Source organism: Magallana gigas, chromosome 1, assembly GCF_963853765.1.
Source record: "Magallana gigas chromosome 1, xbMagGiga1.1, whole genome shotgun sequence".
NCBI classification, from domain to species: domain Eukaryota; kingdom Metazoa; phylum Mollusca; class Bivalvia; order Ostreida; family Ostreidae; genus Magallana; species Magallana gigas.
The window spans coordinates 14,918,662-14,946,305 of NC_088853.1; the positions used below are offsets into that span (position 1 = coordinate 14,918,662).

The 27,644-nt window shown below is 32.5% G+C and overlaps 3 long non-coding RNA genes across 3 annotated transcripts; all 3 read right to left on the reverse strand.

Annotated features, from left to right (window-relative positions):
• Positions 1 to 7,767: 7,767 nt before the first annotated feature.
• On the reverse strand, positions 7,768 to 25,163 carry LOC105324587 (uncharacterized). Its single transcript, XR_899591.4, has 2 exons — positions 24,288 to 25,163; positions 7,768 to 8,049 (listed from the first exon to the last, which is right to left on the reverse strand). It is a non-coding gene; the product is annotated as an uncharacterized lncRNA (long non-coding RNA).
• On the reverse strand, positions 8,429 to 12,623 carry LOC117686767 (uncharacterized). The gene is made up of 3 exons (XR_004599841.2): positions 12,465 to 12,623; positions 9,347 to 11,961; positions 8,429 to 8,810 (listed from the first exon to the last, which is right to left on the reverse strand). It is a non-coding gene; the product is annotated as an uncharacterized lncRNA (long non-coding RNA).
• Positions 14,639 to 16,544, reverse strand: LOC117686765 (uncharacterized). Its single transcript, XR_004599839.2, has 2 exons — positions 15,562 to 16,544; positions 14,639 to 15,142 (listed from the first exon to the last, which is right to left on the reverse strand). It is a non-coding gene; the product is annotated as an uncharacterized lncRNA (long non-coding RNA).
• Positions 25,164 to 27,644: the final 2,481 nt, after the last annotated feature.

A 27,644-nucleotide genomic window follows, 5' to 3' on the forward strand; every position in this document is an offset into this window, starting at 1 on the left:
AAACCAAAGCTTCACGTTTTTATAATAACTACTTTATTTATGCATGCGGAATGTGTGCGCACGTGGAAGCATTTGCCGGATGCCTCATATGAACACAATAGTGATCGGCCGAAGCCGATCACAAAAACTGTTTAATTGAAAATTTCAATCTTTCGCAGCGGATGTCTTGCAAGGGATGATTCGAGTATTTCTATTATCATCTTCCATTTCACCATTAAAGTAAGTGTGACAACGCACTTAGAAAAAAAATACACACTTTGAATATTTGTTTTGAAATTTACGACCAAATTAACGCACTTAGAAAACTTTATCAAAGTGCGTTAAATTTTGGACCAACTTAGCGTAATTTGAAGAAAAAAATTCAAAGTGTGTCATCAACTTTTATTATTGAGGCACTAAATGCATTTGCAGAAAATAAGTACAGATCACAGATTATGTAATTGAATTTCTAATTTTTTGATAGTATGATGATTTGTTAACACTAGTGAACAACATGTATGCGGTTTTTGGAAATCAAGTATTCAACAATCTGTTGGAATTCCCACGGGTACCAATTGTGCCTCATTGTTAGCAGACCTATTTTTGTGTTCTTGTGAAGCAGAATTTATCAAAACCTTGTACGTGAAAAAAATAAATTACTCACTGTGGCCTTCAAATTAACATTCAGGTATATTGACGACGTATTATCAACTAACGCTTGTTATTGACTCGATATATCTCAGTGAACTCAAAATAAAAGATACCACTGAGTCTGCTTTATCTATTTCATATTTATATATTATACTGGAAATGGACATTGATGGTAACTTAACAACAAAACTTTTTAATAACTCGATGACTTCAATTTTTTTAGTCAACTTACCTTACTTATGTAGCAGTATACCTTCATCACCTGCATATGATGTTTTTGTCTCTCAGTTAATTCGATACACTAAAGCATGCTTTTATGCATGAACAGTTTCTAAGACGAGGCAAGCTACTAACAAACAAGTTGACAAAACAGGACTATCAACTGTCTCGTTTGAAGCCATCCTTTTGTAAGTTCTATGGTCCAGCAAATACAATCATCCACTGGGTCGCATGCTGACTGACGTTTTTCATACTAATTGTTAGACCATAATTAATCACATAATTGTCTATGGACTTTTCCACTTTTTCCCCAATTACGACAAAGAGCACACGGCCCTACCCACCATGCAATTGTGTGCCTGTTCCATACGCTGTACCATATGCAGATCAATACACAACTCCTATGCCATGGGTGATGAAACCTCAGTATCCCTTTTACCCATACCAAATGGTGAGTTATGATATGAATTGTCCACCATGCGGTCCATTGTTGCAGTACCATCTACACACGATGTTCCAGTATGGTGTTGCCTCAGCACAACAAATGGCACAACAACCAACACAAGATGGTGCATCTAGCCAGATACAGTATGAGTTACAGCATCAAGTCAATGTTGCTCAACTACAGGGTGGTAGTTTACCACCTACAGCTGTAGTCAACATTGAACCTGATATAGAGGACACATAATATGGAGGCAGTACAGTTCAGCTACAAAGTAGTTATACACTGATAATAGCTACAGCTGAGACTGAATACATGTTGAAGGGATGTCAGCAGTTGCAGAGTCCATTACAGAGACATTCCCTAATTCTGAAAAAGTCCAGGCAATAGACCGTTCAATATCGACAAATGACCATGGTTTTGCTCAGATTTATGGAGCATCAGTACTTGGCACAAGTAAGGTCACAGCTCCGGCATCAAGAGGTTTTTAACCATCCAATGTCAAGAGTTCTGTGCATGACTTTGCCAATTTTAGTCATAAAACGTATGCACATTCAAAACATAACATGTCATCATTATGTATGGATGTGCATGAGTCAAACATTGAGACCATGCAACTGTTGCTGTTAGATCACCATGCACAATTACTGCAACAGATGCAAGATCAACCCAATGTGACCATTCAGGAAGACCATGAGTCATCACTGGATATATGGAGTCCTGGTGACCTTGACACAATCTGAGTGAATGAATCGAGCGTCGATCGAAACCCCCTGCACCATCTACATAAGCACGTTTTTTTAAAAAGTAAGTTTAGCAATAAAAATATATTCATTGAATCGCAGTTTAAACATGTTTGTTATAAGAATATAAACCGAAAGACTGCGATCTAACTTTATACTAATAGGTTTAACACTGTTTAAGACCCATGCGCGGATCCAGAAAGGGGTCCAAGGCATATTTTTTGGTAATTATAATGCATCTAAAGAAATTTGAATTCTGCAAGGGGGGGTCTGGACCTCCCCGACCCCCCCCCCTCTCCAGATCCGCGCATGAGACCAATCCTAAGACAATACCGAGGATCGGATCGAGCAAAACGCCCGTTATTTTTGTGTAATGTTTACGTGTGTGAAGAAATAATCTTAAAAACTTTATTTTAACAATTTCAAATTTTGAAAACTATAATTCGAAAATGTATAACCATACAGGTAATTGCATTTTATAAAATTTACATTTATATGACATAAACAAAAAAAGAATTCATGTTCTTTGAGTTAGTAGAACAATTTAATTGTAGCTTTAGTTTTTATTCAACAATATTATTGTAGTTTTTAATGTGCTTATATCAAATCCATTTACCAATAGGTCTTCCCTGGGTTACACAGACCTAAAGAAAACCATGAAAAAAAAGCTGTCACCTTACTGATTAAATGAATGGTGAAACTGGCAACCAAAGAATAATGATGACGTAATTTGTTTACGATTATAGAGAGGAACATATACACAACAGTGCTGAATTCCAATGTGGATATTGTTGTGATATTTTGATAGCTGTTTTTGTGATTGTTTATTTGTGAAATCAGAATGCCCACGAGACTGTCAAAAAAGGGACATTTGGAACGCCAAGGACGAATGCTTCGATCAATCGTTATACAGCAAGTGGTTGTGCAAGACTTGTGAACTATATGGTTTGAGCTTTGCTTACGGTAAACAGTGAACTTTTGTCCATATCCGTCTGTGCGCGTTGTGTCAATTAAACTGCAATACATGTATATCTGCAGCAACAAATCCTCACTGATTGGTTGAGTACTTTTAGTCAAGTTTCATCATGATTTGTTCATCATATTTGTGTTTATTGTATTATAAAATGTGTTCAATTTAAAGATTATTAATTCTAACTGGTGTCCTCTATAAGCATGTTGAAATTCCAGTTTTAGATCTCTAATATTATACATTCTATTTTTAATTCAATACTTATTTTGTGCATATTATGTTGAATAAAATATTTGTTTTACTTCTTTAATATTGTGTAATCACAAACTGTCTTTTTCATTTAATTTTTGAAAAGTCCAAATTTAATGCAAAATGTTTGTGTTGTTGTAATTTTATTGCATCTGTTAAAAAAATAAAACTGTAATGGCAATTAATGATTTTTTTTTTTTCATTTTGGTTGTAGGTTAATATAATATACATGATTGCTTTACTGTATACATTTATTATTTATAAACATTGCATATATTGTACCATTGATACCAGAGCACAGAAAATGCATTGAACCAATATTTCTGCAATGTCATTTTTCTTATGCAAATGTATTGCCAGAAAAGTGTTGCAGGAAAAGTTTTGCCGTAACACTTTTCTGGCAATATTGCTGCAATCTCCAGTATTGCCAGAAAGGTGTTGTCGCAACAATGTGTTGTAGCAAAACTTTTGCGGCAACATCTTTATGGCAATATTGCCGCAATCTCATTTGCATACGAAAAACGATACAGCAGCAATATTGCCGCAATGTATTGCCAGAAAGGTGTTGCAATATTGCTGCAATAATGCCAGAATGTGTTGCCAGAAGGTCAATATTTTGGTAAGGGATAATAAACCTACAAATAAACATCGTCATGTTTGTAAATTTTAAATTTGCCAGGGATAGTAAAGACAAAATATACAATGCGATGTTGTCATCTACATGGAATAGCCTGTATCCCAATATGTATAAATAAAGGAGGCCGCAAGAAAGTTTCCAATTAATAACTTTTATTCAATTTATCATATGATATCTTTATGGTATGGCCTTTTTATTTTTAATCATGTAAATACGAATAAACTGACGCCTTCAGTTCAGCGATATACTTTTATCCTGATACAGACCAATCTCTGGATATACTATTACATTTCTCCTTGAATAATTCAATCATATTGATTTCATTAGAATTTTTAGCCCTGATCTAACTTACATTAACTTTAAACGTAACTGATATTTTACTTAAACTGACTGTCATAACTCTGATATTCAGTTACAGTTCTAGATCTTCTAGATGGCATTTAATTGAATTAAAGAGATTCATGATGTGAAACCTAACAATATAATCCCGCAAGTTATCTTTATTCAGACATTTAGGATTAAAAGGATGTATTTTTCATTTTTTTTTTGCAATCGTTCCTCAACTGCTACTTGGGTACATGTCACAGTTGCTTTTTAATCCAAATAATCATATTGTACACATCTTTTAAATTAAAATAGAGATAAAGAAACAACACTCGACACCGATAGCGAGATTTGTAACAATATGCGATTTATCTTTTTTGAAATGGTATACTTTGCCTCGTTTCACGTGTCATTTAAACCCATGTGCAGTTGCTAGATAATGCATAATGCTTTAATTATAATTATTGTACATAAACGAAGACAACAGGCCATGCAATAATTAATGAAAGTAGACACCAATTGCAATTTTAGGGGCCCCCTTTTTTCTCGCTTAAAATGACATGTGGTGATAAAGAACAATGCTCAAAATCAAAAGTCCAAAGGAAATATGCAAACAGGGGGCTGACCCCTTACACCGACCTTTTAAAAAATAGAGGTCGCCTGGAGGAGTGAGTATCCTCTGCTTACCGGTCACACCCTCTCTTTGTGCTCTTTGTCGTAATTGGGAAAAGGGAAAAAATCGTAGACGATTTGGTCAGAAACTATGGTCTATCAATAAGAATAAAAAACGTCAGTCAGCATGCAACCTAATGGCAGGTTCTATTTGCTAACAAAGTAGTTGTATCGACTATAGAATTTACGATAATATGACTTCATTTGAGAATGTTGTTAGTCCTGTTTTATCAACCTATTTGTCGGTAGCTCGCCTCGACTTTAAAACTGCTCATACGTAGAGCATGCCCTTGCGTATCGAATTAATTGGTTAATTTAACATATGAACTAATAAATTATTTTTCTAAAATATATATATATATATATATATATATATATATATATATATATATATATATATATATATATATATATATATATATATATATATATATATATATATATATATATATATATTTCCTGCTTAGTGACCCCGAAATAAAACATTCAAGTGTATACAAATACATAAAAACAGAAAACAATGTAAAACTCAAATTTTTTTGGCGATCTGCAACCAGCATTTATTCTTCTGGCTACTTATCAGCCCGAATGAAAACATCCTTTGTATTGTCTTGATGTAAACAGCTACCTCGTAAGATAACATTTCTCAAAACGAAACTATGTTGCTACGTTAATTTTTTTTTCTTTTTTGCAAGTATAAATTTAAGTGATTTTGTCTTTAAATTATTTCTTTAACCTACAAATGGTTTTGTGAGAACGACTTTGAAATTCGTACGAAAATATCTTAAGAATTAACTTACGAATTGTTGTAAAAAGGACTACAGAATTTTAATTCATTCATAGAAACAACTAACCTTTGGAACCATTTCATTTATTCCGAGTGCAGCAAGAAGTTTAATGGCGAGACTTAATGGTAACAAGTATATATAAGAAAAATATTTAAAATAAAAGATGAATCTGGGGTACATGTACCAAGTGCTGAAAATATTCTCCCAGATCCTTGAGGCTACTATAGTGGCCGCCATTTTGTCTGACAAAGTTAATTTATTCACTATATGAATGAGGATTTTCGATGTCCATTAACTCTATCAAAAGTTGTTCATAAACGTTATCACAAACAGTTCGATGTTGCAATCGAAAATATTGAAAACATTTGCTATGAAAACCAGTTAGTTTTCATCAGTGTTTTAATCAGTAGATAAAACTAGTTTCACGTATGTCTTATCAACTTATTTAGATGTAAAATAAAAACATTAAAACCAATTAAGGAACCGATCTTTTATATTTTGGATAAAGTATTCAGAGAAAGCATTGAAAGAAGAAATGAAAAAAATCTCGAAATCACGCACGTTTATTTCTGAAGACACAAATGTTACGTATTACGTATAAGACATTACGTCAGTATAAAGACTGAGCACGCGACGTTTTGGTATTAACTTTAGCTTATGATTTCTGTAATCAGGTGGATCCCATGTCTGTGTTTCAAACCATAAAATCTGCGCTCGGCCCAACGGTCACGACGTTTACATAATAAAGTTATTTTAAATAAAAAAACGTCCTATGGAAGAAAACAATTTGTTTATATAAAAGTTTTCATTACACTGCAATCACATGCACATTAATATTCTTGACACATTTTTTTAATTCTTCAAACGTTCAGACTTATTCAAGTATGTTATGTAAGATTGCAAGTCGGTTAATTGGTTCTCTAAATAACTAAAGTAGTAATAATAAAGGTCGTTCAATTTTATTATTTGCATGGTTAGTGTATTTGTCATTGAAATGTAAGAGCAATTCAGACAATCTCTTAACTTTAAAATTATGTAGTCTTTATCCAAAATAATAAAATGAAAACATATTAGGTCAGAAACGAATCATTTCATTTTTATATAGGAAATAAATGTGATCCCTATAAACATGTCATATAACAAAAAATTAAAATTAATTAATTTAAAGTGTTGTATGGGTATTTAAAGTTAATTTCTGTATAGTGGTTTCATCAACATTCGTTAAATGCCAATTTTCGTGGATTTCGTTTTTAAGATTAACAATGAATTTAAATGTTCATTAAAGTGCATTTTCTACTCACAATTTGTATTGATAGGGTCGTTGGCCACGAATTTAAGTATTCTAGAAACTGTGATTTTCACTTTATCCACGAAATTTGATACCCTTGAATATTAATGAAACCACAGTATTTAATTTTACATCAATAAGCAGAGGAAATCAGTCAAATAAATAAGCTAAATTTATAACTAGTGTATCAGATGCGGTACGCTCTGCTGCAATCAATCTATACTTAAGAGGGCTCGATGGTCAAGGCCATTTTTGGACTGTATTGATCTCCTTTAAATGAAGAGTTTTAATAAGCTATAGGAAAAAAAACCTATTTAAAAGGTAAAATAAATGGATATTTTCTTTATTACATCATAGTTTAAAGCTTAACAATTTAAATCTTAAAATTTTAACAAAATCTGATGGTTTATATGTTGACCAGCCAGTCTATCATATCAACAGGGGAAATATACAAAAAGGAAAACAAAAAAGAATAAATGAGTCCTAGCTTTTTTTACACATTCTTTTTTCTCTTTAGAATTTTTTTTTCTTTTAGAAAAGGCCAGACCCAATCCAATGTTAGATGTGTGTTCGTGCAAAAATATTCAGGGATATTCTTTTGTGTGATACAAGTTTCTATCCTCAACAAATTATAATTAAAATTTGTTGAGGATTGAAACTTGTTGGCACGTGGTTATTATAGAATCCACGAATATTGCGTCACCGCGAATAAAATTTATTCCACAGTATTTCTTTTGTAACAATAAGGTTTAATTGAGTAACTTACCTCTGTGAATTACTTAAAAAAAAACTTTAAAGCAAAATATGAAAGCTGAGTAATGTCTTTATTAATTTATGAGAAAAAGGAGTTATATGTGTAAAACCAAATCAAGAATTAATTCAAAATTTCACACAAAAGTTACATTGAAAGGAAACAATAGTTTCCGTAAAAAATGTACAAATTCAGAATGTCGTCTTTCATCCAAAGTAGGTCCTTCACAAGATGTTATGTCAAGACTGTTAACCTCTTTAGCAAGGTCTCTTCCGATACCAGTATTTGGACCGACGCGAAGACCGGATCGTCCATTTTCAGGGAAACCATTTATTTCTGTAATATAAAATATTCTCGTTTTCTTATTAATCTATTTAAGCAATGAATTCAATATGTTTCTGTTTTATACTATATAATATGGTTTGGAGCAGTTTACGCTTTATAAACCGCGAAGCACTTTATAAAAAAGCGTAAACTGTTTCAAACCATATTATATCGTATTAACTAATAAATATTGAATTCATTGCTTATAGTTTAATTTCTTTACTCTTCGTTGTAGATAAAAAACGGTTATTTGACCTTTAAAATGACGTACAATTGTACAAAATTCAAACGTAATGTCAGGCGTATTGATACGTTTTTGACGTTAGTCTTACTATGACGTAGGCATTCTTTACACGATATAAAATAATTTTTTAGCCAATCAGAAAGCGCATTACAACCAGAATTAAATTATTTATTGATAAATATAAAATCAAACTAAAGAAATGAAAACTTAAGACACGAATTGCCAAATAGGCTTTAAGTATACATAGTTATTCACGAACAAGAGACTATAACCCACAGTCATTAAATAAGGCATGTTCTGAAGTATATTGCCGAATGTATCCAAATTAAACTCTAGATGAAGTCCAACATCCAAAAAAATCACTGTAAAATGGCCTTTTCTATCAAAGTTTCCCTGCCGAGTCTTCCGGCTATTATACGTCGTCCAGGTCTTCGTCCGGGAAAACGGGGAACGAGTGGACCCACCGGAAAGATACCTCCCATCCTTGACTCCACATCCTCTCTTCTGTTAAGGATTGACCTTATGCTATCTAATCAAAAACATTAATTAAAACAAACTGGTTTGAAATCTCAATTGTTATTTGTTATATTAATGATACAATATGAAACCTGATGCTTGTTTTCGACCTCATTGTGTAGATGAATAGTTATAGTAAATGTTTCGTATTTGTGTTTCACTATATGTTAGCTTTGCCACTTGCTATTGCAATCTGTCGAGTTTTATAAATTCCTAAAATGACGACTGTGTGTTCCCGTAGACAGCAGGTAATAAATAAAGTAAGTGTTTTGCTATATATTCGTCGAGCGACCACATTGCTTGAGTAGTTTGATATTGAAGAGAGAGATATGAAGAAAGTACGTAATGCAAATTATCGGGCCAGTTTCAAATATATAATAATTAAAAGACAATCTGTAATGCAATGTATTGTCAAAGGCATATTTCAGATATTAGAGGAATTGGTAATTTTGATTATCGATAAAAGTAATTATCAATCGTTATTCAAGACAATTTAAAACTGCTAATAAATGTTACACTCCGGGGAGGGGTGTTGTGTTCTACACATACCTTGACTAGGGTTATCTTCCACATTTCCGTCAACTTGACACACGGTCAATAGAATCCCAAAAGTAAGCAGACAAAAATAAAACCTAGCAGGCATCATCTTAGGCAGTCAGCATTAAAATGAGAAGAAACAGCAATTGTTCATCATTTTATTTATTAATCACAAGTGTTTGGGATTTGCTACTTGATATTTTACGTCTACATTGTATAACTTGTCAACAGGAATAAACAATAGTAGTTGTTTCTTAATCGATAAACAAGAACTTTCTACGTGTTAAGTTTAATCGTTTTAACATAAAATGAGGAGAGGAAAGGCTTGTTTATTTTAACCCGTGTCGATTGACCTGATTTAGTAACTCTAAATATTCTCCAATAGTTGATTACTACAGAGAAGTGCCTATGGAAACCATATATCTTAGATACTCAGTATCTAACAGAAATACGTTTAGTAGTAATATTAATGTAATGGTCAAGTCATTTTGATAAATAAATATATAAATAACGCAGTTAAATCAATTAAGTATAGGTTTTTTCTTTCCCTTTTATTATTTTTCTGTTTGGCAACATATGACAGAGTGAATTGTTATATGCCCGTAAATCAAGCTCGTACGGTTCGTTATTGGATTCAGATCATTTCTAAAGTAGCAGTAATTTTTTTTTTAAATAACACATTGAGTATAATAAAATAGATATGCCTATTTGGTATGGCAGCAGTTGAGACAGACACTCCTCGTAAACCGGTGTCACCTCCGCTTTGCGTCTGTTTACAATGGTTTTCTCGGGAATGTCGATTTCGACGGTTGCCCTCCTAAACAGGCAGCATTTTTACATGTAAAATAATAAACATTTCGTGATTGTGTTTCACTATATGTTAGCTTTGATTTTTGCTCTGTATTGCAACCTGTCCAGTTTTAGATATGATTAAAATGATGGCGGTACGTTCCCGTATACGGCCAGTAATAAAAATAGTAAGTGTTCCTATATTCGTCGAGGACCACAACTGCTTGTATATTTGTACATTGAAGAGAGATATATGAAGGAAATACGAAATGCAAGTTATAATGGGCCATTTTTATCAATAAAAAAAATTGTAGACAATATATAATGCAATGTGTTATGAAAGGCACATTTTAAACATTAGAGGAATCGGTAATTTATAATCGATCAAAGGATTCAACACCTACATTGTCTAGGGTTATTTTCCAAATTTCCGTCAACTTGACATACGGTCGAAAAAATCCCAAAAGTAAGCATTAAAAATAAACCATATAGACACCCTCGCAGACAGTCAGGATTACAATAAAAAGAAACATCGACTGTATTAACAAATATCGACTTCTTATGGGAACCATATAACTAACCTAAAAGTGTCGGTATCCAAGAGAAATACATTCAGTAGCTATATATTGAAGTAATATTTTATTCATTTTGATAAACAAATGTTAGCCATTCTTGGATTGATGTGTTTAAGAATCCAGTAAACATTATTAACTACGCTATTTGTTTTACTTATTTTTTGTCTAGTCTGATGTAGGACAAATGTACATACGCACATTAATGTAACATACTTTATCGTACAAAAGACGGTTGATATTGAATTTTATATCCTTGGAAAACCAAATCTCTTAATTCCATAACCTGATATGATTTGTCAATGCTTATCGCATTTATTTAAAATTTATACTCAGACATATAGCACATGGATATCCATTTACATATGAGTACAAACTTCTGTTTAACATTGATATATTCATCGCATATCTAAGGCAGTAGATGCGGACTGAAGGGTTTAGTTTTTTTTTAATTACAGTTATTACAAGTCTACCGCAGTCTTGGTTGCATTTGCTGTAAACTTCATTGTTGAAGGATCAATGAAAAGGCGAGGAGTATCGCAAAACATTATCGGATGGATTTCATGCAAAAATTTCAGCTGATATGACAGTTATAAATGGATCCAAGATGGCGGCAATGTGTACCTTGTGTATTATTTTGCTGAGTGTTCATATTTTTGTTATGTGGGAATATATGAAAACGTCAAATGCCAGTGTATGCACTAGAATAAGTAAAAGCATGTTCAATCGTGTCAAAAAAATAGAGACCTAAAGTATATCACAAATGTAAGACACAGTTTATTGCTAAAAAGAATTTGATTGGAATACAGGTAATAACATGTGACGACATAGTTAAAAATGAAATAAAACCAAAATCTAATTAAAATTGAAAATAGATTGGTTAGTTTGTAATCAAAATGTCCAACTACATTATAGAAGAACATGTGTAGGATTTTCGTCTGCATCAAGATTTCACAGAAAACAGATTGTGTCGTCAGAAGCATCTTGTAGATTGGGTTTTTTTATGGCCATCGATCTCATGGGGTTTTGTGGTACAGAACTTTGTTGTTGTAAATTATTTTTCGAAAATGTGTTCAGCATACAAAAAGGTGATATTTGATTGGCAATTGGAGCCTTCGTATAATTACCATTGACATTACAAATCACTATACAGCTTCCGGGGTGTACTCTATGATCTTGGTCGCCGCGTCCGACGAAACGGTCCATCAACTCCGAAAATACCATTATTTCTTATCATGGGATTCTTAATTTCAGCTCTATGAATATCTGGAATAATTCAAAATGTAATCCGTTGGTACGTTTTATGATAAAGAACTTAAAATATAAATATCTATATAAATATACCTTTATAAGTGATCATTGAACTGGATGCTACATTTATGACTTTCATTTGCTTTGTTGGTACAATGTAGATCGTAAAATGTACATCATCAAAGTATCGTGGTATTCAGAAACAAGAAATGAAAATGCTTCGGGCTAATAGGTTGTTCTGCTTCTGAATGCCTTTTATTCTTCAAAACATGTTTTTGAATGTCATGTAATATTCCAAAATTCCAGTTCTGAGACTATTTCACAACATTTAAACAATTCTTTTCGGCTTCATATTGAAATATTTAATTACTATGTAATAATCTTTTTAAAATGATTATAGAAAAGGTTATTGTTGCTTTCGAGGGAGAAAACAAAATCATATTCTTAAATACAGCTTTAATAAGTACAGTTTAATTTGTAACCGATAAGATTAAACTGACAAGTAAACGCAATATTACCATTAGCTTGAACTGCCTCATTGCCCAGAACTCCTTCAGCTTGTTGAAGAGTCAGTAACATCCCAATCAAGGACACAAGAACAACAAGCGTTTGAGGTTTCATTGTGAACGGCCGAGGAATAATAAAAGAAAAGAACAGACTTTGTCGATTTATAGTACTCAGCATGGGGGTTTTCATTGGAAAACCACAGGAAAGACGTAGAAGAAAGCTAATAAGTTGTTTAGATAATAGACAGCTTTGTAATTTTTTTGAATGAACTCGGATAAAGATATCTCGGAAGGTGTATGTGAGTCGTGTAAATTATCATTTCCTGTATTTATTAAAACAGTGTAAGGATATAATGTTCTATAAAAAAACACGACTTCACTTCTTTTATAAAATGGCCCATCCCTTTTAAGAGCAAACCAATGATTGGTTCGACTCAATACACCAATGGTCATTTATTTACAAGTGCGTATGCATAAACTGCTTTTTCTTTTTTTTCAGATGGGAACCAATAAAACGTTAGAAGCATTTATTCTCATACTTATTTTTCAGAACAATTACATTTTTATCACTGTGAAACGTTGAAACGCTATTACTCATGTACTTTTATTATAAACTGATTGGATACGACAATCGGCTATATATATATATATATATATATATATATATATATATATATATATATATATATATATATATATATATATATATATATATATATATATATATATATATATATATATATATATATATATATATTTAAATTAGTAAAAGAGTTTAGTATAATGAACTTAAAAAAAACCATATATTGTGCGAAGTAACACTATACATATTATGACGTGCAGTCGGGTCCTTTTGACGCGAATAAACATTTTGACGGCAGCATGATAAACTTGAATTGCATTTGCCTTTGTATGTCATAGCTAGCAACCATTGCTTTTGTTGTGCTGATAGAGGCCGTCACTCTCCGTTAACATTTTATGTGTAGCATGTACAATACGTTCACTGACATCTCGCTGACATTGTTAGACTTGATAATGACTAGATACGACATAAACACGTTTCCTGAGATTTTCTTTTAAAACAACAAACAGAGAGTTGAACAATAAAACATTTTTGCTTAAAATGAGTTTTGCAAATGTAAATACCAATAAGCGCTTGGAATACATTATAAACACGTGTGTATCGGAGACTTTAAAAACTGTATAATTGAAAATTTCAATCTTTCGCGGCGGATGTCTTGCAAGGGAGGATTCGAGTAATTCTATTATCATCTTCAATTTCACCATTAAAGTAATTGTGGAAAAGCATTTAGAAAAAAAATTACGCACTTTGAAATTTGCTTTGAAATTTAGGACCAAATCAACGCACTTAGAAAACTTTATCAAAGTGCGTTAAATTTTGGACCAACTTAGCGTACTAGTAATTTGAGAAAAAAATTCAAAGTGCGTCATGAATTTTTATTATTGAGGCACGAAGTGCACTTGCAGAAAATAAGTACAGATCACAAATTCTGTAATTGAATTTCTATTTTTTTTTTATAGTATGATGATTTGTTAACACTAGTAAACAACATCTATGTAGTTTTTGGAAATCAAGTCTTCAACAATATGTTGGAATTTTCATGGGTACCAATTGTGCCTCATTGTTAGCAGACCTATTTTGTATTCTTGTGAAGTAGAATTAATTAAAACCTTGTACGTAAAAAAAAAATAAATCACTCGCTGTGGCCTTCAACTCAACATTTAGGTATATTGACGACGTATATAAAACACAGGACGAAAAAACAATCTTTAAGCATGTCCTTAAAGGTGGCTTAAATGTGGCGAAAATGAGGCTTAAAGGATATACAATCTTTAAGCCACCTTAGGTTTTTTTTTAATTACAGTAATGACAAGTCTACCGCAGTCTTAGTTGCATTTGTTGTTAATTTGATTGTTGAAGGACCAATGAAAAGACGAGGAGTATCGCAAAAATTAGCCAATCGATTTCATGCAAAAATCTCATCTGAAATGACAGTTATAAATGAATCCAAGATGGCGGCAATGTGTACCTTGTGTATTATTTGGTTGAGAGTTCATATTTCTGTCATGTGGGGATATATGCAAACGTCAAATGCCAGTGTATGCACTAGAATAAGTAAAAGCATGTTCAATCGTGTAAAAAAAATAGAGAACTAAAGTAGATCACAAATGTAAGACCCATTTTATTGCTAAAATGATTTTGATTGGAATACAGATAATAAAATGTGACGACATAGTTTTATATGAAAGAAAACCAGAATCTAATTAAAGTTCAAAAATAAATTGGTTAGTTTGTAGCCGCAATGTCCAACTACAATATATAACATGTGTAGGATTTTCGTCTGCATCAAGATTTCACAAAAAAGAGATTGTGTCGTCAGTAGCATCTTGTTGATGGAGTTGTTTAATGGCCATCGATCTCAAGGGGTTATGTGGTACAAAGCTTTGTTGTTATAAATTATCTTTCAAAAATGCGTTCAGCATACGAAAGGTGATATCTGATGGGCAATTTGAACTTTTGTATATTAACCATTGACATTACAAATCTCTATACAGCTTCCGGGGTGTACTCTATGGTCTTGGGCGCCGCGTCCGACGAATCGTTCCATCAGCTCCAAAAATACCATTACCTCTTTTCCATGAGATGTTTATTTTAGCTCTAGGATCATCTGGAATAATACAAAATGTAACCCATGGGTACGTTTTATGATAAATAACTTAAAATATCAATAATCATCATCAAAGTATCGTAGTATTTCAGAAACAAGAGAATGAGATGGTTTTGGCTTATTGGTTTTTCTGCTTCTGAATGCTTTTTATTTTTCAAAACATGTTTTTGAATACATGTAATATTACAAAACAACATATCCAGCGTTCTGAGATTATTTCGCAACATTAAAAAAATTCTTTTCTGCTTCATATTGATATATTTTGTTATTGTGTAATAAGCTTTTTAAAATAATTATGCGAAAAGATTATTTTTGCTCTAGAGAGAGAAAAAAAATAATATTCTAAAAGACAGCCTTAATGCCTTCAATTAAATTTGGAAACGAAATAGGATAAGAATGACAAGTAAATGCAATATTACCTTTAGACTGAACTGCTTCATCGCCCAGAACTCCTTCAACTTGTTGAAGAGTCAGTAACATCCCAATCAAGAACACAAGAACAACAAGCGTTTGAGGTTTCATTGTGAACGGCCGAGGTATAATAAAAGAAATGAACAGACTATGTCGATTTATAGTAATCAGTGTGGGGATTTTCATCGAAAAACCCCAGGAAAGACGTAGAAGAAAGTTAAGTTGTTTAGATAATAGAGGACTTTGTAATTCTTATGAATGAACTCGGATAGAGATATCTCGGAAGGTGTATGGGAGTCGTGTAAATTATCATTTCCTGTAATTATTGAAACGGTATCGGGATATAATGATCTATCAAAAAAAACACAACTTCACTTCTTTTATAAAATTGCCTATCCCTTTTAAGAGCAAACGAATGATTGGTTCGACTCAATGCACGAATGGTCATTTATTTACATGCGCGTATGCATGTACTGATTTTTCTTTTTATTTTCAAATGGAAAACAATGAAACGTTAGGAGCATATGTTTTCATACTTATTTCGTAAAACAACTACATTTGTATCACTGTGGAACGTTGATATCAGCTTTTACCCATGTACTTTTATTATTAACTAATTCGATACGACAATCTGCTATATATATGAATTAGTAAAAGAGTTTAGTATAATGAACTTAAAAAAAACATATATTGTACGAAGTAACGCTATATATATTATGACATGCAGTCGGGTCCTTTTGACATGAATAAAACATTTTGACGGCACCATGATAAACCTGAATTGCATTTGCCTTTGTATGTCATTATTGGCAACCTTCTATTTTATTTTGCTGATAGAGGCCGTCACTCTCCGTTGACGCTTTATGTGTAGCATGTACAATATGTTTACTGAAATCTCGCTGACATTGTTAGACTTGATAATGACTATATACGACATAAACACGTTTACTGTGATTTTCTTTTAAAACAACGAACAGAGAGTTGAACAATAAAACATTTTTGCTTAAAATTAGTTTCGCAAATGTAAATACCAATAAGCACTTGGAATATATTATAAACACGTGTGTATCGGATACTTTAACAAGTATTCCTTTTAAAGGAATGATCGGCAATGATGATATATAGATAGCTAGAAGCAATCAACATGATCAGTTTGATGTAAAATAATTACAAAAGAACTGTATTTTTACAAAATATAGAATATTTTGAATCTGTACACCATAATTTTATCATTATAAATCGTCAACAAGTTTAATTTTGAAATAAATTTGGGGAAAGCCGTTCGAAAACTCCTTGTCTAGTTTTACATTTTTAACGTAATTATTAAATGTTAATATATTTTCTTCTTCTTCAGAATACTGGGTAGGTCTCTTCAAAGAGCTTAACACGTATACAAAGAAAGAGTTGGATTAAAATAATTTAATGCGACTGAAAAACATTGAATGCCATCATAACTTGCTATTGAGGTCGCATTATAACGTAACGTTGATTATTCCTAGCTACTATTATGCAACATCAATAGATCGAGGTCAGTTCATGGAGCATCTTCTTATGATTGAGGTCAGATCATCAATGTCAACTGCATTACTGAATGAATCTTTCGATCGAAATTCTTACGCGTGAGACAAAATGTGCATACTTGAATTAACAGGTCCAACTGTATTTAATGTATGTTTGCATCTCTTAAGGTAAATGAATTGAAATAAAACTGAGTAAAATGTTATATAAATACTCAACCAAAGCTTCACGTTTTTATAATAACTACTTTATTTATGCATGCGGAATGTGTACGCACGTGGAAGCATTTGCCGGATGCCTCATATGGACACAATAGTGATCGGCCGAAGCCGATCACAAAAACTGTATAATTGAAAATTTCAATCTTTCGCAGCGGATGTCTTGCAAGGGATGATTCGAGTATGTCTATTATCATCTTCCATTTCACCATTAAAGTAAGTGTGGCAACGCACTTAGAAACATTTTTACACACTTTGTTTTGTTTTGTTTTGAAATTTACGACCAAATTAACGCACTTAGAAAACTTTATCAAAGTGCGTTAAATTTTGGACCAACTTAGCGTAATTTGAAAAAAAATTCAAAGTGTGTCATGAACTTTTATTATTGAGGCACTAAATGCATTTGCAGAAAATAAGTACAGATCACAGATTATGTAATTGAATTTCTAATTTTTTGATAGTATGATGATTTGTTAACACTAGTGAACAACATGTATGTCGTTTTTGGAAATCAAGTCATCAACAATCTGTTGGATTTCCCATGGGTACCAATTGTGCCTCATTGTTAGCAGACCTATTTTTGTATTCTTGAGAAGCAGAATTTATCAAAACCGTACGTGAAAAAAATAAATTACTCACTGTGGCCTTCAAATTAACATTCAGGTATATTGACGACGTATTATCAACTAACGCTTGTTATTGACTCGATATATCTCAGTGAACTCAAAATAAAAGATACCACTGAGTCTGCGTCATCTATTTCATATTTATATATTATACTGGAAATGGACATTGATGGTAACCTAACAACAAAACTTTATAATAACTGGATGACTTCAATTTTTTTAGTCAACTTACCTTACTTATGTAGCAGTATACCTTCATCACCTGCATATGATGTTTTTGTCTCTCAGTTAATTCGATACACTAAAGCATGCTTTTGTGCATGAACAGTTTCTAAGACGAGGCAAGCTACTGACAAACAAGGTGACAAAACAGGACTATCAACTGTCTCGTTTGAAGCCATCCTTTTGTAAGTTCTATGGTCCAGCAAATACAATCATCCACTGGGTCGCATGCTGACTGACGTTTTTCATACTAATTGTTAGACCATAATTAATCACATAATTGTCTATGGACTTTTTCCCCAATTACGACAAAGAGCACACGGCCCTACCCACCATGCAATTGTGTGCCTGTTCCATACGCTGTACCATATGCAGATCAATACACAACTCCTATGCCATGGGTGATGAAACCTCAGTATCCCTTTTACCCATACCAAATGATGAGTTATGATATGAATTGTCCACCATGCGGTCCATTGTTGCAGTACCATCTACACATGATGTCCCAGTATGGTGTTGCCTCAGCACAATCAATGGCACAACAACCAACAGAAGATGGTGCATCTAGCCAGATACAGTATGAGTTACAGCATCAAGTCAATGTTGCTCAACTACAGGGTGGTAGTTTACCACCTACAGCTGTAGTCAACATTGAACCTGATATAGAGGACACATAATATGGAGGCAGTACAGTTCAGCTACAAAGTAGTTATACACTGATAATAGCTACAGCTGAGACTGAATACATGTTGAAGGGATGTCAGCAGTTGCAGAGTCCCTTACAGAGACATTCCCTAATTCTGAAAAAGTCCAGGCAATAGACCGTTCAATATCGACAAATGACCATGGTTTTGCTCAGATTTATGGAGCATCAGTACTTGGCACAAGTAAGGTCACAGCTCCGGCATCAAGAGGTTTTTAACCATCCAATGTAAAGAGTTCTGTGCATGACTTTGCCAATTTTAGTCATAAAACGTATGCACATTCAAAACATAACATGTCATCATTATGTATGGATGTGCATGAGTCAAACTATGAGACCATGCAACTGTTGCTGTTAGATCAGCATGCACAATTACTGCAACAGGTGCAAGATCAACCCAATGTGACCCTTCAGGAAGACCATGAGTCATCACTGGATATATGGAGTCCTGGTGACCTTGACACAATCTGAGTGAATGAATCGAGCGTCGATCGAAACCCCCTGCACCATCTACATAAGCACGTTTTTTAAAAAAGTAAGTTTAGCAATAAAAATATATTCATTGAATCGCAGTTTAAACATGTTTGTTATAAGAATATAAACCGAAAGACTGCGATCTAACTTTATACTAATAGGTTTAACACTGTTTAAGACCCATGCGCGGATCCAGAATTTTTTCCCGGGGGGAGGGGGGTCCAAGGCATATTTTTTGGTAATTTTATAATGCATCTAAAGACATTTGAATTCTGCAAGGGGGGGGGGGGGTCTGGACCTCTCCGACCCCCTCCCCCCCCCCTCTCCAGATCCGCGAATGAGACCAATCCTACGACAATACCGAGGATCGGATCGAGCAAAACGCCCGTTATTTTTGTGTAATGTCTACGTGTGTGAAGAAATAATCTTAAAAACTTTATTTTAACAATTTCAAATTTTGAAAACTATAATTCGAAAATGTATAACCATACAGGTGATTGCATTTTATAAAATTTACATTTATATGACATAAACAAAAAAAGAATTCATGTTCTTTAAGTTAGTAGAACAATTTAATTGGAGCTTTAGTTTTTATTGAACAATATTATTGTAGTTTTTAATGTGCTTATATGAAATCCATTTACCAATAGGTCTTCCCTGGGTTACACAGACCTGAAGAAAACCATGAAAAAAAGCTGTCACCTTACTGATTAAATGAATGGTGAAACTGGCAACCAAAGAATAATGATGACGTAATTTGTTTAAGATTATGGAGAGGAACATATACACAACAGTGCTGAATTCCAATGTGGATATTGTTGTGATATTCTGATAGCTGTTTTTGTGATTGTTTATGTGTGAAATCAAAATGCCCACGAGACTGTCAAAAAGGGACATTTGGAATGCCTAGGACGAATGCTTCGATCAATCGTTATACAGCAAGTGGTTGTGCAAGACTTGTGAACTATATGGTTTGAGCTTTGCTTACGGTAAACAGTGAACTTTTGTCCATATCCGTCTGTGCGCGTTGTGTCAATTAAACTGCAATACATGTTTATCTGCAGCAACAAATCCTCACTGATTGGTTGAGTACCTTTAGTCAAGTTTCATCATGATTTGTTCATCATATTTGTGTTTATTGTATTTATAAAATGTGTTAAATTTAAAGATTATTAATTCTAACTGGTGTCCTTTATAAGCATGTTGAAATTCCAGTTTTAGATCTCTAATATTATACATTATATTTTTAATTCAATACTTATTTTGTGCATATTATGTTGAATAAAATATTTTTTTTACTTCTTTAATATTGTGTAATCACAAACTGTCTTTTTCATTTAATTTTTGAAAAGTCCAAATTTAATGCAAAATGTTTGTGTTGTTGTAACTTTTTTTGCATCTGTTAAAAAAATAAAACTGTAATGGCAATTAATGATTTTTTTTTTAATTTTGGTTGTAGGTTAATATAATATACATGATTGCTTTACTGTATACATTTATCATTTATAAACATTGAATATATTGTACCATTGATGCCAGAGCACAGAAAATGCATTGAACCAATATTTCTGCAATGTCATTTTTCTTATGCAAATGTATTGCCAGAAAAGTGTTGCAGCAAAAGTTTTGCCGTAACACTTTTGTGGCAATATTGCTGCAATCTCCAGTATTGCCAGAAAGGTGTTGTCGCAACAATGTGTTGTAGCAAAGCTTTTGCGGCAACAACTTTATGGCAATATTGCCGCAATCTCATTTGCATACGAAAAACGATACAGCAGCAATATTGCCGTAATGTATTGCCATAAAGGTGTTGCCGCAATAATATGTTGCAGCAAAACTTTTGCGGCAACATCTTTCTGGCAATATTGCCGCAATCTCATTTGCATACGAAAAAGTTACAGCAGCAACATTGCAGCAATGTATTGCCAGATTGTTGCTGCAATATTGCTGCAATAATGCCAGAATGTGTTGCCAGAAGGTCAATATTTTGGTAAGGGATAATAAACCTACAAATAAACATTATCGTCATGTTGTAAATTTTGAATTTGCCAGAGGAAGTAAAGACAAAATATACAATGCAATGTTGTCATCTTCATGGAATAGCCTGTATCCCAATATGTATAAATAAAGGAGGCCGCAAGAAAGTTTCCAATTAATAACTTTTATTCAATTTATCATATGATATCTTTATGGTATGGCCTTTTTATTTTTAATCATGTAAATACGAATAAACTGACGCCTTCAGTTCAGCGATATACTTTTATCCTGATACAGACCAATCTCTGGATATACTATTACATTTCTCCTTGAATAATTCAATCATATTGATTTCATTAGAATTTTTAGCCATGATCTAACTTACATTAACTTTAAACGTAACTGATATTTTACTTAAACTGACTGTCATAACTCTGATATTCAGTTACAGTTCTAGATCTTCTAGATGGCATTTAATTGAATTAAAGAGATTCATGATGTGAAACATAACAATATAATCCCGCAAGTTATCTTTATTCAGACATTTAGGATTAAAAGGATGTATTTTTCATTTTTTTTTGCAATCGTTCCTCAACTGCTACTTGGGTACATGTCACAGTTGCTTTTTAATCCAAATAATCATATTGTACACATCTTTTTAAATTAAAATAGAGATAAAGAAACAACACTCGACACCGATAGCGAGATTTGTAACAATATGCGATTTATCTTTTTTGAAATGGTATACTTTGCCTCGTTTCACGTGTCAATTAAACCCATGTGCAGTTGCTAGATAATGCATAATGCTTTAATTATAATTATTGTACATAAACGAAGACAACAGGCCATGCAATAATTAATGAAAGTAGACACCAATTGCAATTTTAGGGGCCCCCTTTTTTCTCGCTTGAAATGACATGTGGTGATAAAGAACAATGCTCAAAATCAAAAGTCCAAAGGAAATATGCAAACAAGGGGCTGACCAAACACTGACCTTTTAAAAAATAGAGGTCGCCTGGAGGAGTGAGTATCCTCTGCTTACCGGTCACACCCTCTCTTTGTGCTCTTTGTCGTAATTGGGAAAAGGGAAAAAATCGTAGACGATTTGGTCAGAAACTATGGTCTATCAATAAGAATAAAAAACGTCAGTCAGCATGCAACCTAATGGCAGGTTCTATTTGTTAACAAAGTAGTTGTATCGACTATAGAATTTACGATAATATGACTTCATTTGAGAATGTTGTTAGTCCTGTTTTATCAACCTATTTGTCGGTAGCTCGCCTCGACTTTAAAACTGTTCATACGTAGAGCATGCCCTTGCGTATCGAATTAATTGGTTAATTTAACACATGAACTAATAAATTATTTTTCTAATATATATATATATATATATATATATATATATATATATATATATATATATATATATATATATATATATATATATATATATATTTCCTGCTTAGTGACCCCGAAATAAAACATTCAAGTGTATACAAATACATAAAAACAGAAAACAATGTAAAACTCAAATTTTTTTGGCGATCTGCAAACAGCATTTATTCTTCTGGCTAATTATCAGCCCGAATGAAAACATCCTTTGTATTGTCTTGATGTAAACAGCTACCTCGTAAGATAAAATTTCTAAAAACGAAACTATGTTGCTACGTTAATTATTTTTCTTTTTCGCAAGTATAAATTTAAGTGATTTTGTCTTTAAATTATTTCTTTAACCTACAAATGGTTTTGTGAGAACGACTTTGAAATTCGTACGAAAATATCTTAAGAATTAACTTACGAATTGTTGTAAAAAGGACTACAGAATTTTAATTCATTCATAGAAACAACTAACCTTTGGAACCATTTCATTTATTCCGAGTGCAGCAAGAAGTTTAATGGCGAGACTTAATGGTAACACGTATATATAAGAAAAATATTTAAAATAAAAGATGAATCTGGGGTACATGTACCAAGTGCTGAAAATATTCTCCCAGATCCTTGAGGCTGCTATAGTGGCCGCCATTTTGTCTGACAAAGTTAATTTATTCACTATATGAATGAGGATTTTCGATGTTTATTAACTGTCCATTAACTCTATCAAAAGTTGTTCATTAACGTTATCACAAACAGTTCGATGTTGCAATCGAAAATATTGAAAACATTTGCTATGAAAACCAGTTAGTTTTCATCAGTGTTTTAATCAGTAGATAAAACTAGTTTCACGTATGTCTTATCAACTTATTTAGATGTAAAATAAAAACATTAACACCAATTAAGGAACCGATCTTTTATATTTTGGATAAAGTATTCAGAGAAAGCATTGAAAGAAGAAATGAAAAAAATCTCGAAATCACGCACGTTTATTTCTGAAGACACAAATGTTACGTATTACGTATAAGCCATTACGTCAGTATAAAGACTGAGCACGCGACGTTTTGGTATTAACTTTAGCTTATGATTTCTGTAATCAGGTGGATCCCATGTCTGTGTTTCAAACCATAAAATCTGCGCTCGGCCCAACGGTCACGACGTTTACATAATAAAGTTATTTTAAATAAAAAAACGTCCTATGGAAGAAAACAATTTGTTTATATAAAAGTTTTCATTACACTGCAATCACATGCACATTAATATTCTTGACACATTTTTTTAATTCTTCAAACGTTCAGACTTATTCAAGTATGTTATGTAAGATTGCAAGTCGGTTAATTGGTTCTCTAAATAACTAAAGTAGTAATAATAAAGGTCGTTCAATTTTATTATTTGCATGGTTAGTGTATTTGTCATTGAAATGTAAGAGCAATTCAGAAAATATTTATTGTTCATTTTAACCGGTTTATTTTGTAACAAAATTAAAAAAAAATAGATTAACAATTTGGTACGTGTTTTTTTTTTCCAAATAATTGTTCATTTTAACCGATTCATTTTATAGGAAAGGTAAAAAAAAAATCGGGTAAAAAATTTGGTACAATTCTTTTTCGTTAATAAAAACCTACCTCTCTTTTTTCTTAACAGTTTTCGCACGCTACTGAAATGTCCGAGTTTTCCTTCAACTTCGGAGATAGTCAGCAAAATCCCCGCAACAAGCAAAAGAACGAAAAACGTCTGACGATTCATGGCGAACAACAAGTGTTAGGGTGTATAAGAATCCCAACCAATGTAATAGTTTATATACATGTATTACAGTCACGTGATTCACGCTCTTCCTCCTTTCATCAAGAGAATGTTATCAACATACAAATTTAATTAAAAACGTTCAATCTTAAAGTATACCCTGGGCTGTTTGTGGCATTAAAAGTCGCAATACAGCTTCCACGGTATTCAATATCGTCTTGGTCGGCAAGTTTTTTTTTTGGCCAATGAGTTCAATGCAATGTAAAGTCCTTTAATGTCCGACGAAATGCGTTCTGCTCAGAAGAAGTTTTGAGCACTTTAAATCTTATATAAATGATTTTTAAATTATGGTAGCAAATAAATATCTTACACAGTGACGGGTACATTAACTATTGTGAATTTTCCATCCATGTCCCTTTCTATTTCTTTCTTTCTTGAAAAAAAAACGGGTTTGAATAACAAACGTGATGTTTCCAAACATAACTCTGAGTGAAATCGAATGCTCTGAATTGTACGGGTTCCTATCTATCTCACCAATGAATGGAAATAATTAACTTTAGGAAACATTTCATTACATTGATTTTTAATTAAAGTCACATAGGTGGAAACATCTTGTTTACATAAATGCGTGGGTAAAACTGGAGTTGTATGCACATTATTGACACATTTTTTTTTTCAATTCTTCAAAGGATCGGACTTATCTAAATACGTGGAGTAAAATTGCTAGTCGGTTAATTGATTCTCTAAAAAAAAACTAATTAAAGTAGAAATAATATATGTTGAAATATTTGCAAGGTTAGTGTATAAATCATACACATGTAAAAGAAATCTAGATAATCTCTTAACTTCTTACTCGTATGTGCAGTTTAAAACAGATGAGTCGATTTTGAAAAAAAAAAAAAAATAAATAATGCATTGCATGTCTTTATGAATTTAAAAATGAAAGGATGTAGTCCAAAATTATGAAATACAAACATATTAAACCAGAAATGCATAGTTTCATTTTTATATAGGAAATAAATTTTATCCCATTCAACATTACTCAAATATTAAGAAATTATAATTAATTCATAGTGTTTAAATGGTATTTAAAAAAAGAATCGTGTGTATTTAAATCATCAGCAAGCGTATAAAATAAGTCAAATAAATAAGTCAAACTTAGAAACGGGTTACAAAATAAGCTACTGTCTGTTGAAATTAACCTATACTTAGGCAAATCATATTTACACCAAATAGTAAACAAACAGGAAAACACATCAGAAAAAATGTGTCATATATTTTATTCTTTTTTAATTAGTATTTTTTTTTGTTCACGTTGTTTTCCCCTTTTTTCAAGAAAGTGCCAGAGACAATTCTTTGATAGATATGGTGTTCATGCCAAAAAAAAAGGTTTTTCTTCTGCATGTTCTTTTTCCATTGTTAGAGTTATCTTTCCTTAATAATTGATTTTTCGTGTTTGAACTTTTTTGTGTTTGGGGTAAAATTGTCGTACGAAGCCCACTTTTTGTTTTTGCGATTGAACACCGCTCACCTTTTTTGTCCTCAAGTTAAGCCTACCACATATCAGTTCATGATATAAGACTTGTTTGTTTGTTCTGTAAATAGGATGATTTCGACATGTTTACACCTTTTTCAGTGGTCAGTTTTTTTTATTTTTTTTTGTGTGTGTAACTATTTCAAGCTTCACTTAATTAATAACAGTATGTAGATTAATTTGGTATGAAATTCCAAGTGTTTCATTGTATCCTTTTTTATATTTCAGTCTTTTGCAACACACACACACACACACACACACACACACACACACACACACACACACACACACACACACACACACACACACACACAATCATCCTGGGAATTAATGTTATCATGTATGACAGAGGTTAAACAAAACTGGACCAGGGCGCCCTTACCTGACAGAGCAGCATAATATAAACGACCCAAGTGAAATGATTACGATTCGGAAATTGCATTTTGTAGACGGCCTTCATGGATAAGAGCTAAAAGTGGACAGGCACTTCAAGTCTTGTCTTGGGATTAAAGTGTTTTTCATGTTATTATGTAATTTCAAGGAGGAGGTTTCATATTGTGTCACGTAGTATTTCGTAAGAAAAAAATATATAATAATGATTTTAATTGCAATAAGGGAGCCATTTTAACTAAATGTGTGGAAAAGAATACTCTCAGTCAAAATATGCTACATTTAAGTCAAAATGGATTGTACGTTTTATGTCTCCTGACAATACGTACTACTGTACATCAACGTGTATTTTTTTTGTTTTTTTAATAATGAACACAATCGTGCTGGTGTTTTAAAAGCTCTTTCAATTTTTTTTTTGTTAAACACAAAATTTGTTTAAACCTCAAGAACAAGTTATACTTTATTAAGATACAAATAAGAATCTTACTAGATAACATCGAAACAATTCAAATAAGCACATGACCACAATTTTCTTGCAAATGCAATTACAACTTTTAACTGGTTAACATTTAACGTTGATTTGTATTAAAATGATAGTAATGCATTTCACCAAGGACTACAGGGGAACAATCCCAAATTTCACAACATGTTACTTGCATTGCACTTTAGTTGTAGCTTTTTTATACATAAAAAGGGTGACTGTACAGTTCACAATCTGTCAAAAGTAATGCATAAATATCTTTTGAGTTCATATACCTTTTATTCTTTTACACTCAGTAAATATAGTTGGGTAGAGATTTCTTTCTGTTTCTGTGCATTTAAAATACTACAGGAAATCTGGAACATTAAATGATCTTGATTGCTGAAACAATCAGGGGGTTTGGGGGGGGGGGGGGGTCGTTCTTTTCTTTTCTTTTTTTTTTGGGGGGGGGGGGCTACTATTTGTGGATTGCAATTTTAGATATTCTTTTTACAGATTCGATGAAAAATGACAATAACAAACTGTGAACAATCTCTAAAATCCATAAAGCGAAAAACCTATTCTAAGCAGAGCAACACGAACCTCTAAAAAGATCTAAGTGGGATTAGATGCATAGGGGAAGATATATTCCTTGCCGACCAGTCGAACCCGCCGTGTACTCATTGTCAAGATCATGAAAAACGGAAGAAACCGTAGTTATAATCATTGTCTAACTGCTGAAAAATTGTTGTTGTTGTTTTTTTTTTTGGGGGGGGGGGGATTTTTGTTAATTGCAATTTAAGGGATTCCTTTTACAGATTTGATTTGGAAAAATAAAAATAACAAACTATATTT